Source organism: Ciconia boyciana, chromosome 1, assembly GCF_034638445.1.
Source record: "Ciconia boyciana chromosome 1, ASM3463844v1, whole genome shotgun sequence".
NCBI classification, from domain to species: Eukaryota; Metazoa; Chordata; class Aves; order Ciconiiformes; family Ciconiidae; genus Ciconia; species Ciconia boyciana.
In genome coordinates, this window is record NC_132934.1 from 210205927 (window position 1) to 210223995 (window position 18069).

Consider the following 18069-nt stretch of genomic DNA (forward strand, 5'->3'; position numbering starts at 1 on the left):
TGTTGATGTGTATCTTAAAAATAAGCAGCAGAAAATCACTGATGAGGACAGAAATCCACAGAGGAACTATTTTTTATGAAGGCATCATGGTAACTTGCCTTGGGTTCTTCATCTGACAACATTTTTTAAGTACAGTAACTGCATTTGTTGTCCATCATTTCTATTTTCATTGTATCAAAGCTAGCAAACTTGAAATTTTAGATTGGAAAGTTTAGATACATAAATGTGCATAGTTGCATAACAAACTCCCATTTTTTGTTAATTTTTTTCAATCTGAAAACCATGCTCAATAAAGATTTAACTGTCTGTTTTCCTCTTTTTTAACCTCTTTCTTATTCTAAATGATTTCCATGTTAAGTACACAACCATTTCCTACTAGTATTTGATAACTTCCCTCAAAGACTCTTCCACTGCTCTTAATAACACTGTTCAGTAGTGAGTTAGGGGATCTTGACTGTACTCTTAGGAGAAAAAAGTTTCTGAAAGTTTCCCAAAACCACTGAAAAGTGAAACTTTAGGCTTTCATTAAAAGCTTTGCAAAACCAAGATTTTTTGGTTGTTTATTTTTTAGTGTTTATTTTTATGAACTGAACAAGCATGGTTCTCTGCTGCTTTGGGGCACTCAGTGAGCTGGCTTGCATAACTCAAATACTTGGGAAGCCACAAATAATCCAAGTCCATGCTCAGTCTGCAGAAAACGGTAGAGGAAAAGACATCGTTCCAGAGTGTTCCAATACCATATGGCAAATAGCATTTTCTGCCGGTATGCAGTGCATTTTAACTCCGAGGAATTTGCAATTAAATTCAACTAATTAACTCCATTTATTTTTTTACCAGGCTGTCCTTTCTGTTAAAAGGAAAGGAAATTCAATCTCCACCCACTGTGATTATAATTTTTATTACATGTGTAATTGTTGTGAGAGGAAAAGGGATTTTAAAGGCTACCTAATAAGTATGCACACAATATATATCAAGTGAGGGGAGGGAGAAAGAATGCCAAACAAACTTTTGTTTAAAATCTCAGTTTCTGACAGATACAGACTGTCCTATTATCACCTGCATTTTCTTTTAGGGTCATCAGAGGGCTAAGTACATACTTAAAAAGATATAACGTCCTCAAAGAGCCAGAGTACGAATGTAGCTGTTAGTGACCCCCTTTCCCATTCGCTGTTGTTGACAACATCCAAGGTCAGCACTGTGTATGTGTGTACGTGTTGATGCCAACCGCTATTCAGGTGCTACTTTTTTTTCCTCTTGCACTGGCAAGAGACACTCCTCTTCCCCAAAAGTATCAAGGAGCAGCTGACCCTCGTGGCTCTCATGTTCTCCCTGTCAGAGTGATGCATCAGGTATTTCAGTTGTATTCATGGACCTAGTGTTGGCCTGATGTTGCCATTTCAAAATACATTATTAAAAAATAATTTATGACTGGGATGAATCTTATTGTGGGATACTGTGTACCAGCTTCCCAGATTTCCTAGCATGAAGGGAAGAAAAGGTAATAAACCAATGGGAGAAGGATCTCCACCAAGGCAGGGTGTAAGCATAGGCTTTATGGCCCACACAAGTCTCTATTTCCTAGATTTAAACAGATTTTAAGTGAGGAAGACAGCCATGCAGGTTGTGTAGGACTGAATGCCAGGCATGTTGAGGACTGCAGAGTGCCACTGTGGTAGAGAAGGCAGAAAGCTTAGTGTGACGGTGTGCTTTCCCCCACCCCCGACCTTTATCTCCTGTAACCCTGCTCAGGTGACAACTACAAGTGATGGTCCTAATGGATGCATCTGGTTATGACGGCTGCATCCGCTCAAAGTGGATTCAGGAGACAGATAACAACACAATAGTCGAGGGCTATTGTGCAATGCGCCCACCTAACCACAGCGAAGAAACTAAAATCTGTGGTCAGTATGCAAATATGAGTCAATCATCTCACCCCCATAAATAGTGAGCAGCCCAAGAGCCCTTTGAGCTCTCCTGCACGGCAGCGGGCTGCTCGCCAGGATCTCCCCTTGAGCAGGGACGCCTCTCAGGGTTACTCCTTGAGGTTGAGAGATTCCTTTCCACAACAGATCCTCGGTAAGTGACTAATAGCATGCTAAACTTTGAAATCTTAGCTAAGTGATATAAAGGATTGATTGCACATATACAATGCTTTAGACATAAACTGTTGACCAAGTCTGGGACTAGGACTGGATCTAGCTGCACCTAGACTCCTCTCTGAGAAGGAGTTTAGAAAGCAAGGAGGTCCTTTTCTGAACGTCATGACTCAATGGGAGGGTCTTCCTCACAGTTTTGTCTGACCCTGTCCTCTATGCAGTAAATAATCAAGTGTACCTTGCCATCGAATCTTGTTAAATAATTGTCACATTGAACTCTGTTAACTCCCTATTCTATATCAATAAAGTATATTTTTGCTTCTCTCTTATGAGTGAAGTGCGCTCTCACTCCTTCCATGACAGCTTTCTGTACCCTTGTCTGATAGCACATCTCTGTTTTTCCCACTACACAGTTGGCTGATTTCCTAATTTTCTAAAGCGAGGTAAGGAATAGTCTGTCAATCCTGGGACTGTGACATCTGCTTTTGCAGAATAAATATAGAATCCTGAATGTTAGACTTCCCTGTCGAGTACAGAGGAAATAAGTTTTATAACATGTGTGAATTTATTCAGTTTTGTTCTTTTATTCCTGTTCGTTATTGTTTCTCATGGATAAAATCCCATGTGGCTCCTATTTTCAAAAACAATCAGTTTTGAGGGGTGATGCTTCCAGTTTGGGCAGCCCTCCTAAATGGAAACTTCCAAGCTCAGAGATCTTCTGAACATCTCCTGTCTCGTCTCACCTAATTAAGGTACTTAGAAGTTAGACATTTGCTGATAAGATTGGTATCTCAGGTTCTCTTTATAATCAAGGCAGAGAAATAGGTAGCTCCAGAGGGCAATTCATCTATCTTATATTAGAAACTGGTTTTAGGAAGAAAGCAATCATTCTCTGAAATTGTCTACTTCTCTCCATTGACTATAAAGCTAGACTGACAAGCTCAGACATAAAACTCTAACTATTAGAGTAAGTTAGGGTAATGGCCCCTATGTTAGGGGTCAATAATGCTTATTCAGACTACTGGGACCTTTGTGCTCTTAATAAGGCTGCCTTAACAATGCCTATTTTCCCGTGATCTTTCAGGATTCCCTGGGAACCCAAGAGCACATTATATAATACAGATAATTAAGGGACCAGAATGAGCCAAACTGATGAGATACTTGTACCTGTGGCTAGAACAGGGAGGTTGCTGCAGCAGGATCTTGGGAACATGTCAGGAGGACTGAAGATTTCTAAAACCCAGGACTGAAGACTTCACGCATGTCACTGAACAGAGATCTGTTCTCACTGTCTGACCTGTCTAACCCAGGTGATACAACTCATCAGTGCGACGGATGATGGGATCAGTAAACAGTCCCCCTGAGAGGATCTATGCTGGGATACAGCACTTGGCTATACTGTTTCAAGGCCCAGGTCAGTGTTCCAACAAAGTACTGCATTGGCCCACGTGGGCAAATTTACTTATCAGTTTGGGCAATGTGTTTATGCCAATTGTAAATGTGCTCAAGACTGAGCACAATGAGGGCTGTGCAATGATAAACTGAAGAGCCTGCATTCCCAGCTTGCACAACTCTCAAAAGTCTGAGTCACCGAGGAAGGAACAGGAAATGTAGTGTCATGTGGTAAAACTGGAAATGTACAGTCTGATTTTCACACCATCCAAATGCATTTGCATATGTATTAATACCAATTTTCGAGTGAATTCTAAGAGTTCCTGTAGATCAGTCTAATCATTATGTCCCCTCTGCCATGAGCTGCAGAGTGCTTTGGGCAGCAGCCTGTCACATAGCCCTGCCAGAAGAGAAGTGCTCTTTGGGGGATAATGATTTCGTTTGGATAATGGACACTGGATGTGATTTGGTATGCTTACTTAGCATGCTGGATACTGAAAAAGGAGTCTGCACATAGCTCGCTTAAACTATTTAGCTGTCTTCATTTGACTCATTAAAATCTCCACAGACTGGCCTAAATCATAATCCCATTATGGTCGGTGGCAAAACTCCCACTGACTTCCATGAATGTGTTTCCTTTTCAATTTCACTCTCCATCACTCTTTCTCAGTCTTATCCCAGTCAGCACTTCTGCACAGAGCTGAAAGCAGAGGATATTTTCCCCGTTTCACCACTTGATGGGATGCACAGATGGCTTTTCCTCTTGCTCCCTTCCCTCCTTCCACAATCCCAGCAGAGTTGTAGGGGGAGGAGGAGGGCTGTATTCAGCCTGCCTGTTACGACACTTAAGATGGACCAAGAGACAGTTACAGCACCTAAGTTCAAAATGAGCAATTCAGATCTTGTGCTGCGCTGGGACTGTCAGGCTCTAATTCCCTGTAGCATCACAGGAAAGAAACAGTCACAATTAGGTTAACTTAGGCAGCTCTTGCTGGTGGTCTAAATATTGCCTCCACCTTGCTCCGTGTACCGAGCAGTACGGGGCGCCAGCTCTTAATAGCCAGAGGTTTGAATTGCTCATTTCTCTTCTGAATTTAGACACTGTAATTGGAGTTTCATTTCATATAGCAGCCAGAATAGGCAGTCAGACCACAGCCCTAAATCACAGTCTCAGCTATTCATTGCTCTCACGAGGTTATTAGATGCCACAGCAGATGGCCTGAGGTACCAGAGGAGGTACTCCAATGTTACCCTCAGGGCCTCTGATAAAACTGACCTCTCTTATACATCTCATGAGTCCTTCACATTAAAGTATGGAACCTCAGGACTGTCTCATACATATCTGCACACAATTTGGTTTTTTCAATGCAGTTTTGCCTTCCATCAAATTGGGCAGAGAACGATGTTCCCTCAAAATAATAGCAACCTTGTTTCCACCCCACGTAGACAAAATTTGCTTGCACTTAAATAAAACCAAGGATTAAAAAATAATATTGAAACAGTGAATCTAATGTGTGGAAATGGTAAATAGTCTGGTTTCATCAGATGTGGAGCTAGTGGGGCTGAGAAGGAAAGAGAGAGGCCATCAGTATGGCACATTCACCTTATGTTACTGCTGGGTGTCTAAGCTGCCCCACTAAAATTAGGGCAGGGGGTTAACCATGACTGGATTCAGCAGGGTGACAGCAGCCATGACTTGGTCAGTGTTGTCTGTGTGTCTCTTAAGATATCTGTTTCCTTATAGAGTTGTGCTGCTCTTCATGCCATAAACTTTGTATGAATATAAAAGTTTGCTTTACTGGAAGTTAACTTAATAAAGGTGGCGGATAGGTGCTAATTCCTCTGTAAGGAGTGGGTGACTGCTGAATAATATGGAAGCCATTCGCCAGCTCCCCCAGTTTCAGTGTAGCTGTGATGACGCTTATATACAATGGAGTATTACATTGGAATATGATTCCTTCTTTGACTGCCTGACACAATACACTACTCAGGCCATCCATTTTCAAACTGCTACCTGAGCTTTCTCAGGATGCAAAAAACTGAGTACAAACCATCTCCAAAGGAGTTAGTATCATTCGCAGGTCCATAATATTCAAGAAGCAGAAATTTTAACAGAATGGAAGATACATCAAAACATGTGCAATGCTTTGCCTGCTGTCACTTAAGTACACTCCAGTAAACATGTTTCCATATCTTTGAAAAAGACCCATTTTCTTCTAATATTTCTTACACGAGTTTCTAGTAAATGAACAATATATAGGGTTTTTTAATTGTTAAGACTGCACCCTGCAGATGCAATTTCTCAAGGAACTGTTCAAACCTGCATAATGCAGTGATCAGCACCATGTAAAAGAACAAAGGAATTAAGTAGCCAGAAAGACAGATACTAAGAAAAAGCTCAGAGATAAACACATGCATTTATTTGAAGGAAGCAGATATTATACAGAGAGCCAAATCCTGCTCACCTGAAAACCCCCTTTTTACCACTGGGATGATGGACCTCAACCAAGTGAATCGGATTTGGTCTCAACAGTTTCATAGCTCCTCAAAGTGTTGGCTGGAAGCTGATTGAAGCACACAGAAAAGTGTACATTCAGCAAATAATTAAGACTAACTGGAGAATAGCTTTTATATGGCTGATTCCCCAGGCAAACCACCAAGAAGCTTTATGTTGATTTTAAGTAACAGCTGCATGGAGGAATTATCAGTTTAAATAGAGGCTATTTACTATATTACCTTAACTAGTAAGATCTTGAGCTCATCTGACTGTTTTGCTCAGAGCATGTTTGAGTATAGCCATATTCAAGCTGGATGTGATCTAGTTTCAGTGTTCTGGATCCTTCTCATCCAATATCCTGACTCTGACACTGGCCAGTGCAGGATGCTTGGAGGAAGGGGCATATAACCCATCAAAAAGCAGATGTGGATAATGAGCCTGTTTGTGGTACACCCAGCTCTGGCATCATCAGTGTTCTTCCTCCTCTATATGTGCACTGCTGAGAGTGCTGCTTCTTAGGCCATGTATACCAGAAGATCCTAATTTTTTAACAGAACCCTGTTTCAAAATCTGTAGGCACATTCTTTCCTATTGTTCACTTGAGACCTGGGACAGTTGCAGAGGGTCATAAGTTGGATCAGCGAGGACATAGGTGCATGTTGCATTCTGCTGACCTTTGCTACAAGGATGATAAGCAGCAGCAGAGAGACAAGATAGGCAACCCGGGGCAGCAATATATTAAACTGTATTAATACGATTTGCTAGAACACTTCTGTCCTTACCCTAAGACGAACACGAAATGACTCCACACAGCATTTTGAAACATTACTTTCTTTTTATTTACTAGAATAAATCCACAGAACAAGCCAAAATCAATCAAACCTATAATTGCTATGAAATCTAACTTTTGGGCTCAGGTCAAGGTCATCTGGATTTTCTTTCTCCTGCCTTTCATAGCTTGTCTTCTGAAGTCCAGCTGGCCGACTACTACAACAGAAACTTGTGCATTTCTTCCCTTCTCAAATCCAAAGAATCTTCCTTGTTAATCTAGGCTTTCACTGTGTCTTTGAGAACCTCCCCTACTTTCTAAGCCTCCGGCCCAACAGCTAGCTTCATTATACTTGGGAATTTGCCATGCATACCTTGCCTCCTGCGGACATTTGGAATATGCTGGCTCTCCAGAGTTTTAAACACCCACATTAACATGTATCAAAGATGCATATATCAAAGTACACTCATTATGATTAATTACTCCAGATATCCCCTCAGGGCAATTAAATCAGGAGGACTACTGCACAAACATATTCAGGATGATTCCAGTACCAGAGACAGGTCAGTCAGCTCCTTGCAATCTTGGCATGTATAAATACCATAAATCAAGTACGCATATGCTAGAAGCCTTTTCAAAAAAGACAGAGACACATAAAGGCACTTCATGTAGCATCACTTTTCATAGTAGCACCCAGAATTCTCCCATGACTTCTTAAGGTGTTAAACTCTTTCACTTTGTAGTTTATCTCAATTGATAAAGTGAAGAATTATACTGCAATTCCTTGAGCTGGTTTTAACACTAAGATATCTTTCCTTTTGGGCAGAGCCCCAAAACATAATATATATTCTTAGAATGCAGAAGCCTTTGCTCCCAAGACTAAATAATTTTTGCTGTATATACAACCAAAAACCCTCCAACAGTGCTGGGATAACAACATATATGGCTTACTGAGAATCAAGTTTATGAATAAAAAAGGATTAGGTTGGCTGACTCCCCAGGATTATTAACTAAAATATGATTGCTTATCTTTAACTGGAAAGTAGCAGTGTATCCCACTATGGCCCATTTCCAGCAGCAATAAACATTTTTCCTACTAGATTTGCAGTACAGTTTTCAGGCATAGATTAAAATTTGAAATTCAAAAATATCATTAATTTTCCAGTTAATGTGTTCAACCTCTCCTACATGGAGAGAACTTAAATAAAATCAGTGGAATGAGCTACTACTGTGCCTTGGTCAAGATCTCAGATGAATATCATTCACTGCTAATGTGCTTGTAGTTCTTGCTGGACTACAATTATTAAGATCTCTAGTTAGAAACTAGTTAGATCTAGTTTGAATTTTGTATGCCTTTATCGTTATCAGGGCTTTTACATACAGGAAAAGAACGTGTGGCAATCTGCCAGATCTATCCAAGTTATAAGCATGTTAACTCTGGAAAATGGAGTAAATATATCCCTAACTATAATCTATTTATCTAACTAGAACTGCATATACACATACCAAAGCAAAAGGGTAATGCTTTCCACTTACAGACAAAAACTCTCCTGTCTCTTTTCATGGAGTGGAACAGAGCTTGACAGAATAACTTATCACTTTATTTTGCTTTGAAATACTTCTTTAGTTGTGCAGAATGTTTTACAAACAATGATTCATCCATAGGTTCCTCCTTCCCTCTAGTGACATTTTGTCCTGAATTATGAGGAAATTAACTATCTTTCTAAAGGGTACATACAGGGTCAACCACAGAATTTGAAAGCAGATCTTGTAGCTCTTTTGGCCCATAACAAGGGCTAAAGTCAATAACTGGTGAGTGTTGATGAGAAAATGCTGTGCTAACATGATACATTCTTCCTCTTTAGTCCACCTGGGTGCATCTAAACCTTCTGAATGGAGCACTCAGGATTTCATGTGAGAATTGTACTCCACCCATAGTTGTTAATTCATTGAATCATGGAATAATTTAGACCTGAAAGGTCCTGTGAAGGTCATCCAGTCTGACCGCTGCTCAAAACAGGGCCCTCAGTCATCAGGTTGCTCGGAGCCTTGTCCAGTTAAGCTCTGAAAATCTCTAAGGATTAAGAGTCCAAGAGTGTTCTAGCCAACCTGTTTGAAGTGTTTGTGGGATTTTTTAATGTCCAATGAGAATATCCCTTATTATAACTTGTGTCTGTTGCACCTTATCCACGCTACCTGAAAGCACTTTAGTTTTAATTTCCCACAGTTACCAAAGAAATCTGGTCTGAGTCAAGAGGACTGTGAACAGTCGCATGTGGTACCTGTATTACGGATGAAACTGGTGCACTGTAAAGGGCTTTGTTTGGACAGAGCTGGGACACAACATGAGGTAAAGCATGCCCTCAGATGTTCACTGTAAACAGAGTATAGACCATGGCTTGCAAAGACTGAATTGGACAGAGTTCTGCTTCATAGAGAATATCAGGGCTTTGCTATTAGCTTGCTTTCGAAGGCAGAAAAAAAATAACATTTTGAAATTTACTGTGAAAGGGAATGGAGCACCAGCTCTGGGATGGTCTGCCTGGTGGAATTCCCCAGAGGTTATAGTAAATAGGAGCTTAATTTACTGGGAAACTTGAAGCCTGGAAACAGATTTTCCAGCAGTTCATTATGCAGCTGGTGTAGGGCCAGATGAGAGAGAAAACCAAACAGGCTTCAACAACTGCCTAGCAGGCAGGATTTCACAAGACCTGTCTGCTTAAAACCAAATGGTTTCCACAAAGCAATTCAATTCTGATGAATGAACAAATTCCAGTAGGAAAGAAATAAGGATTTTTTTCTGATTGACAGAACCACAGAATCAAATGTCTGGGAGGGATCTTCAGCTACATTACTAACAGTAATGGACTTCCAACTATTCCCTGAATGTCTTTTTTGAGATTCCCTTGACAAACCATGGCCTTGACATTCTCCTCTCCTGACAGAAACAGGATTCCTATTTATATTAATAGCCATTTTGTACCAATAATGACTACCAGATGTTGGTGAGGAGATTCATCAGGAAACATCCAAGATAGACATTTTGCTCTATGGAGTGGTGCCACCTTGAAAACCTTGCCTCAATGTCTCCACAGCACCTTGCTTATTATGGTGCAACTTGCTACTGTAATCCAACTGCAAGTCTGAAAAAGCTGGGGCAGCTTATTTAAAGCAATTGATCTCTCCAAAGTACAAAAATGTACAGACATAAGAGTGACTGAAAAATCAGGCCTAAGCATTCTAAGAAAAAAAAATAATGTTTATTCATATGTATTTTTATTAACAATAACTGGAGCTCCACTACAGTAGGTAGATGCTACTATAGCATTACTAAGATACAGACAGTGCTGTACAGCCTCAACAAGGTTGGACTGAAATATAGTAAGAAGCACATTTAGTGTCTTGTCCAGACCTACAGCTGAAAATATTTCTTGCAGTCAAGAGCCAGTTCTGCAGGACTGTCCTATAGTTATGGGAACAGGTTAAGAAAGCTGAAATGGTAATGTTTTAACATGTTATTTATCCTTAAAGATAAGAAGATAAAAAATGGGTTCAGTATTTCTCAGTGCATGGGTCTTCAACATTGCACAAGATTTTAGCAGAGGAGTATAGAAATCAAGTTAATGGGCTGAGCATGCCAGATTCTCAATCAGATAGGAAGGAGGTTTATACATTCTAGGAGACCACACACAAAGCCTGCACATGTGTGTACATAAAAAAGGCATCACTAATGAATCCTGCAGACAAGTGGAATTTTAAGACTGCATTATGAAACAAATTAATGGAGAAGGCAGTTGTTACTGTTCTGAAAATATGTTAAAGAATAACCTCCATAAAAATGGAGTCTTACAGTGTCTAAAAGACTTTAATGATAGCCAAGGCTTGGAAGGTGTCATTGCCTTCAAGACTCACCGTCTTCCCTGGAAGAAAGGACTGTTTTTAGCTCTGTGGTAATTGCAGGATGTCTTCCCACTCCAGAGTGAAGGTGATTATCTCCAAACACAGGATAAGTTGACTATCCCCAGACAAATAATAAGACATTATCTTTCTTTTCCAGGCAACTAATTAAACAAGCTCAAGCTGTAACAATGTGTGTACAGTAATTTCTACATTATTGTAGTTACAGAAATTAGTGTCAGGTACCAAAAGGAGCAGGAATAAAGAATGAATTGTTGAAAGATAATGAGGTAATTATTACCTAAATATCTAGAAAAGTATATTATGTTTGCATTGTAAAAATGCTCACTTACAGATTATCTATTTCTCCCACAGATTTTTATCATCTCTCTCTCTTGTTTCTCTTTCTGTCTGGCTTGCTCTATGCCATTGTGCAATACTTGGACCCCAAACCTTTCACCAAGTTAGGAATGCAAAGTCACTGAGTGCTTTTGCAGATAAATTTCAAAGCTTTTTCATGCATTTGCAAGTCAAAGAGGGAATGCAAAATTTGGGGTTTAGTGTGTTTAAATGGAAATTTACTACTCAAAACACCCATTTCCTGGAATGCATTGCTGTGATTCCTTAGCACAGTACAGTGGATATATCCATCCTAAAAAGGAGAATGAAGTTGAAGAATGAATAAATATAAATCTAAACACCCAAAGGCACCCTAGGTAATGGTCCAAATCATTCTTTCATCATCAAATGGAATGGCGTTTTGAAGGAATAGGGCCTCTCCTATCTGTCTTTAAAATGAGTCAGAGGCAGGGGCAGCTTTGACCCTGGTTTACAGTCCCTGATTGATTGCACTTTCTTCAGAAACCATCACTTCCTTTTTTGTCCTTTGTGATCTAATACCTGGCAAACAGGCAGCTGGTCAAGGAACAGCAATCCACAGTAATGCTGAAGACATTTGAAACATTGACATACAAACAGTTTTGTAGGAGAAATACCAGTATCCACTTTTCCAATACTACATATAGTCCTGTTCATAAACCCTTCTCTGCAGTACCTTGCAAAGGAAGCAAAGATTATTCCATGCTTACTGTATTTCTGTATTTCTTTGTTTTATTACTGTATTTCTTCATTTCTGAAATTACTGTATTTCTTCTCTTAGTCAAAAAGGTGACTGTGGAACTAGTGGCCTCAGCAGAAGCCAGTCATTATTTCAGGACCTCTTCTGCAAACCACCTGCAATCAGCTTTAGGGGTTACATTGCAAATGCCTCACAACAATAACTGGACAGCAGGCTTACCAACATCTAGCTGATGAGTTGCTGACCTGAGACAATAAAAATTAGCTTTTAGAGTAACCTGTTTCCATATTTATAGGAGTTTTGGCATTCAAATGGTTAGTGCTAAAGTTTTCAGACAATCTCTGCATGGAAGGTTTTAGAAGCTTCTTGGGATCATCCTCAGTCTTCCCAACAACACAATTTCCCTACACTTGCTATATATTTTGTTCCAGGAGTTGCACTGTAGGCATACATGTCAATCTATTATGAGCACTTTATTCTCACTCTGTCCACTCAACAATCTCTACACATCTCAGAAATACTTTTGAGTGTCTCTCAAAGAGCCCAGTATAATGCATGGGCCTTTTCCTATGAATGATACTGTAAATGTAGACATGAAAGGTGCCACATGTAAGGTTTTGAGAAAAAAGTGGTGTGCTGGTATAGGTGTGAGTATATGCATGAGCTGTTCACATAGAACCAGTTTCCAAGTTTAACTCAATGTAGTTCCATCACCTTGATGGAATTATGTAAATTGATACCAAGTCTATCAGCAGAAAACTAACATGTTTCATCTTAGTACAAAAGCAACACCATCTTTTATATGTATTGGAGTCTGAAAGTGCAACTGAGCACATTAAAGGGATGATTGTGACCAACTAAATCAACAATCAGTATTGAAAATGCATTTTTATCATAATTATTGCTGCAGCATTAATGACTTAATTTCTCATTTCCCCCTCACCATGTTAAGTCATTCAGTTCTCAGTTCCCTTGAATAAGATAATTATGTTTGGAAAAATTTTGTTTGATGCTTCATCTTGATGCATAGAAGCAGCTTCTCATTTTATGGTTATGTCAATTAAATAAATATAATGAAAATACTTATAAAAGTAATGAGTGAACATGTTTAACTCTTACTTCAAGTTGAGGCTCAAAATTATTTGAATACCTGTGGGGTTTTTCAGCATTGCAGAAGTGTAAATCACTACATAAGTTACAAGGCCAGAAAAATGAATCCAAATGCCCTTCTCCTCAGAGGGTGGTTTCTATGACAACCTCTAACTTTTATTACAGGATAGTTTGGCTGCATAACTGTCCAAAAAGTTATGAGGTCTAATTTTTATAATAGCAAAGTAGTTTTTCTCCTCATATTGTAAAATTGCTGAACCGTTATTGAGTGTATTTTCAGCAATAAGGCCACTCTTGGACAAAGCCTTGACAATTTCAGCTCCAAAAAGTTGTGGAATAGAAACTATTACACAATCTCAGCTATAATAGGCATCATTACTCCCTCTATAGCGGCATCCTAACTGGCTTTGTTGTGGCCAGTAGAAGTTAGATATTGTTAGATCCTGTAAGCAAGGAAATTTAGAAAGAGGAAGAGGACCTAACTACTACTTTATGTCCCAAATCCACAAAGGTAATGTGGTACCCATCCCTCAATGTAGTTGCTGGAATTAGATGGCTAAATTATTTTGAGTCATATGTACTTGAATACACATTTTGGAAGATTGAAAGTCCCATGTAATCCTTGAGGTCTCTACATTTCTGTAAGTCTAGTGAGTACCCAGTTAGAAGGAATAACTTGAAACCAGATGTCTCCTATCAGTTCTGTCTTTGTCAAGAAATAACACATTCTGTAGTGCCTGTCCCTTGATGTTTCTTGCTAAAGGTACTGTGAATTGTCTAGGTAAGTAAAGCAGAGGACATGAAGCTAAGTCTTCCACACCCCAGCAGAGTGAGCAAACCACTAAGCCACTGGGCTTTGAGGAGCTTCAGAGGGAAGGAAATAATTTGGCTTGAGAGCCCAAGTTCAGCAAAAAGTTTCCAATGTATCAGAAACCCCTAAACTGGTGAGTGATTTGGTGCGGAAGAAAACTAGATTATCATTTTGAAAAGGAAAAAACGGAACTTAGAGATGAGTCAAATGAAAAGAAAATCATCAAATAATCAAAAGTGTTTTATTTAGGACTGTCTAGGGCCACAGAGGAGGCTGGGGAGGGCTATGTTCCCAGCCCTAATAGGTGAATTCCTCAGTGCATTTTAAAGGCAGCTGAAGCGGCTCTACTGACATTGTTACTACCCTTAGGCAGTCTTTGCACTGCTAAGACAAAGTCACTCCTCTGATTCCAGCTGTGTCACTCCTCTGAATCTAACTGTCTTTGGAGAATTTATCAATTATACTTTTTCTCTGTCAAGAGAGATTTTGAACAAGAGCTTCCTATTCAAAAAACATGAACTTTTGCTCAGGAATAAATATACTAATACGAGCATGGATGAAATTTCTGGTGAGAATGAGAAAGACAGCTCTACCACTCCCAAACAGCAGCTAGCCTAGGGCTTGGGGCGCTCATCCAATGCAGAACAAGATATGCCTTGAGATTGCAAAACATTCCTGAAGCAGAGGGGAAACTCCAATTCTTCCCCAGTTAGAAATCATGGAAAACATATGTAAAATGAACCCTTTTTCAACTTACAGTAAGCTTTTTTGCATTTAAAGTGATAAAATTATTTAAGTCTTAACTGCATTATTCTATTCTGTTTTCTTCTCTTTACACCTTCAGCATCACATTCTCATGTAACTGATCATCACTGCAGAAAGCCTCTCGTTTTGTCCCAAGTTGCACTCCTTGGAAAGTCTTGCTATTTTTCTCCAATTGACTGATTTCTTTTCAAATTAAAATCATGTGTTAAATTTCTTCTCTCTTTATGATCTGACCTCTCATTCCTGTCCCCATATGCCCTCCACTTTCATTGAGACAACTTTGTGCTCAGAATTACTTGATTTGGTTATTGACTGTTGTGGGAACACTGAAGCTTTGTGATTAATTGATCACACCGTGTATCCCATGCTGGCAAGCGCTTCTGTGCCACACAGGGCTGGGATTTCTGTTTTCATCACTTAAAAAGATGATACATAAAACCAGAACCACTCAGTGCTCCTGTTTAACATATCCATAGATTTTATTTCAAATAATCAGTGTTTCATATGCATCTAAGTCAGACAACATTTCAAAAGATACTTGCTAGTCTCAAGTGCTCTTAAGCCTCTTATGTTCTTCCTCCTCCACAGTCAAGTATTGTATTAGGACACAAAGCTACCAATGGTTTAAAGAGTCCTATGGAAACAGTATGGCAAACCTATAACAAAAGAAAGGATTCTTCCAAAAGAGATGGTGCTTGAAGCATTCGGCAGCTTGCCTGTATGAAACCATTCGTGGTTGGCGCTCCTTGCCCAAAAAAACTGGTGTGCCACTGTGTGTGCCGGCATCATGCCATCCTAGCAGATGGGCATAAGTATAGGCAGCCAAGAGACCATATATGAACATCAAATGTGTTTTCTAAGAGCATAGTTCATAGCCAAGAATATTTCAATAGTTAGCTGTTTTGTCAGTGTAGTCAAGGAGAAAAGCAAGCCAAGGAGAGGCAAGGCCCCTCAAAAAGTCACCCATTTTATAAATGACAAAACTTACAGTTCAAAGCAGTCTCAAAGACTGTCTCCCCCAACAATTTCTTGTATTCAGATACAAAATCCGAGTACAGGAAGTTGGCCGGCGTGCCACCGTAGCAAACTTTTTAGTTATCTTCTGCTGAATTGCAATACGACACTCATAAAGGTCCAAGAGCGTAGGCATAGAGGTGGGACACACCCAGGTCACCCCAGGCGAATGGAGGTAGTTCACACTGAGTGGAAGGAGATGTGCCAGGGCACCCTGTGGGCTGGCACCTCCCTGGGGGCAGGAGCAATGGGCGCTTCCCATGATGGCTGGCAGGGCAGGGCCTTGCAGCCAGGCCTACCCCGCCGCCCCAGACAGGGATCGGGGGGGGCTGGAGGCAGCCCCAGCCCACAGCATCAGGCGAGTATGTGGGGATGGGGCAGGTCCGAGGTCAAGCTGGGAAATCTCTCAGTGCCTCAAGGCCTTGACAATAACTGTCCTCACTGCAGTCTGCCACAGCTTTGGATGCAACCGTTACTAGAAAAATTAATATGAGATTGCTTAATTGTTCTTGTCATCAGTAGAACTTTTAACTTAATTTTGTGTAAAAGAAACTCAGCAGTAGTATAAATTACAAGATTAATATTGGCATAAAGTATTTTTAGAGTAGGCTGATGTCCCAGCCTGTCCTTGTCTGTCCCCATCCCCACAGCCCTGCCTGGCAATCACGAGGCTGTGTCTGACCCTGGTTTCCCTCACTGGGCCTGATGCTGACCCCCACCGCAGGCTGATGTCCTGGCCTCACCTTAGCCTGTCCCCATGCCCATGGAGGTGCCCAATACTTCTCTCTCTCCATCAGCCACAAAGATGAGACCACTGGTTTAGGTTAGGTCTCTGAGACATTTAACTTAGGGGCCCTCAGCTAGGAGGACACCCAGTTAAACATCTTCACCACCAGCTCTAGTTAGAACCAGCGTTGCAGGACCAAGCCTATGACAGGAGGACTCTGGAATTTTCAGCACTTTCAATTTTATTTATTTTTTAAAAACTATGTGATAGTAATCCACAGTTTATGGTAAATGTGGTTATTACCCCATTAGAGTTGTAACAATTTACTGAGGAGCTCTGCTTCTCTCACATGGGGAAGACTTTGATTCAGGAAAAAAAGAAAAGTATATGGCTCAAGCATCATATTAAACTCAACAAGATAAATCATGTCTTCATATACTTAAGTGTTTTGCTGAATCAGGGCTTGAGTATATATGATCAGTATCATTGTTCACAGGAGTATTGTAAAGTTATAAAAGGATGGGCTGTATACTGAATGGGAAAGCAGAGCAAGGGGTATGAAAAGGGGAGGTTATTTTTCTTCAGTGATGACGTGCTGGTTTAAGCTGGATTGTAGCAGCCAAACCTCTGAGGTGGAATGTGTATTGTGCACCCATGCCTGAAATCCTCATTTTATGTTGTTTTAGGTAATCTATAGCTATGCCAGGAAGCATTATTGTTCTTTTGATTCCGTTTTGTCCATTCTACGGCTCCTGGTATGACATGTGAATTGGTCTCAGGATGCTATTTGGGTACGTGTGGAAAGAATAAAAAAAAAATCTACCAGGCTATTAGTATCACCTTTCTTTGACAATTAAAACCAGAATCCAGCTTTAACATCCCAAACAGATTCCTAGGTTTATATACACTATTTTTTCTTTTGTTGTTTAAAAATAATTTAAAATGTACTGTAAATGCATTTTTTTTGTATCTTGTAACCAAGCACTCCAAATCACTCCAAAGAAAATTAAAGAGTACACAAGTGATCTCTCTTCCACTTTCTTAAAGCATGCCGACAGAAAAGCAATCCTGCTGTAGTGGTTGAATATGCTCACTCTTATCCTAGCTAATTAGATATTAGGCCCATCCTATTACACATACTGGGCATGACTATAACCTGCAGTCTGCACTATTTCAGTTCATGGTATCACAAAATAAAATCACATATCAGAAAAAATTCCTATTGGTACAAAACACAGTTCTTTCCTTTAGCAGCAGCAATCAATCTGGAATAAAGTACATTGCTAATTCACCATTCTGCACCAATTTCTAAGTTCAAATTCGATCTCAAGTTTCAGAGATCTGGATGTGACTTGTGACTTAGCTTCTCCGCTCCACACCCATGATCACCCATAATGCCCATGTTCCAGTGAAACATTGCAAATGACTACCAGCAGCAAAAGACTTAGAAGAAAACTGTTTTCTCATGGAGTGCTTCTTTACTAGAAAATACTGTTCCTTCATTTTTGAAGAAAATTTAAATGGACCAAGTCTCAACCAAGTCAAAATTAAATTTTGAATGATTTTGAATGATCAAAATTTTGATGAATTTTGAATTAAATTTTGAAATTCAAAATTAAATTTTGAATTTCTTCTTTGAAGAAAAGATAGATACCTTTTCCCCTTCCATATACTTCAATCAGATGACAAAGAGCAGATCACTTGCTTTATTTCAGCCTTTCTTTCTTCCATTCCTGCTTTTAGATGAACAGCTATTGACTATACTCAAAACCAATTTAAACAACAATACAGTATTTAGGAACTTTGTCTTTGTCTGTTGGAGGCCAACAAAGAACTAAAAAATCACCCCATTAAACAATCTTCTTAAGTTTTTAATCATGCTTCTGTGAGCATTTTTACTCACTCTGAAATTT

The 18069-nt window shown here is 39.8% G+C and overlaps 1 long non-coding RNA gene across 6 annotated transcripts in view; it reads left to right on the forward strand.

Moving 5' to 3' along the window:
* The first annotated feature begins 1975 nt into the window (after positions 1-1975).
* Positions 1976-18069, forward strand: part of LOC140646580 (uncharacterized) — a 31192-nt gene continuing 15098 nt past the window's right edge. For 5 of the 6 annotated variants that reach the window (XR_012040489.1, XR_012040493.1, XR_012040492.1 and 2 more), the window contains exons 1-2: positions 1976-2076; positions 3181-3510. This is a non-coding gene — a long non-coding RNA (uncharacterized lncRNA). The remainder of the gene's footprint in view (positions 2077-3180; positions 3511-18069) is intronic. The other variant, XR_012040491.1, reaches the window with a different exon arrangement.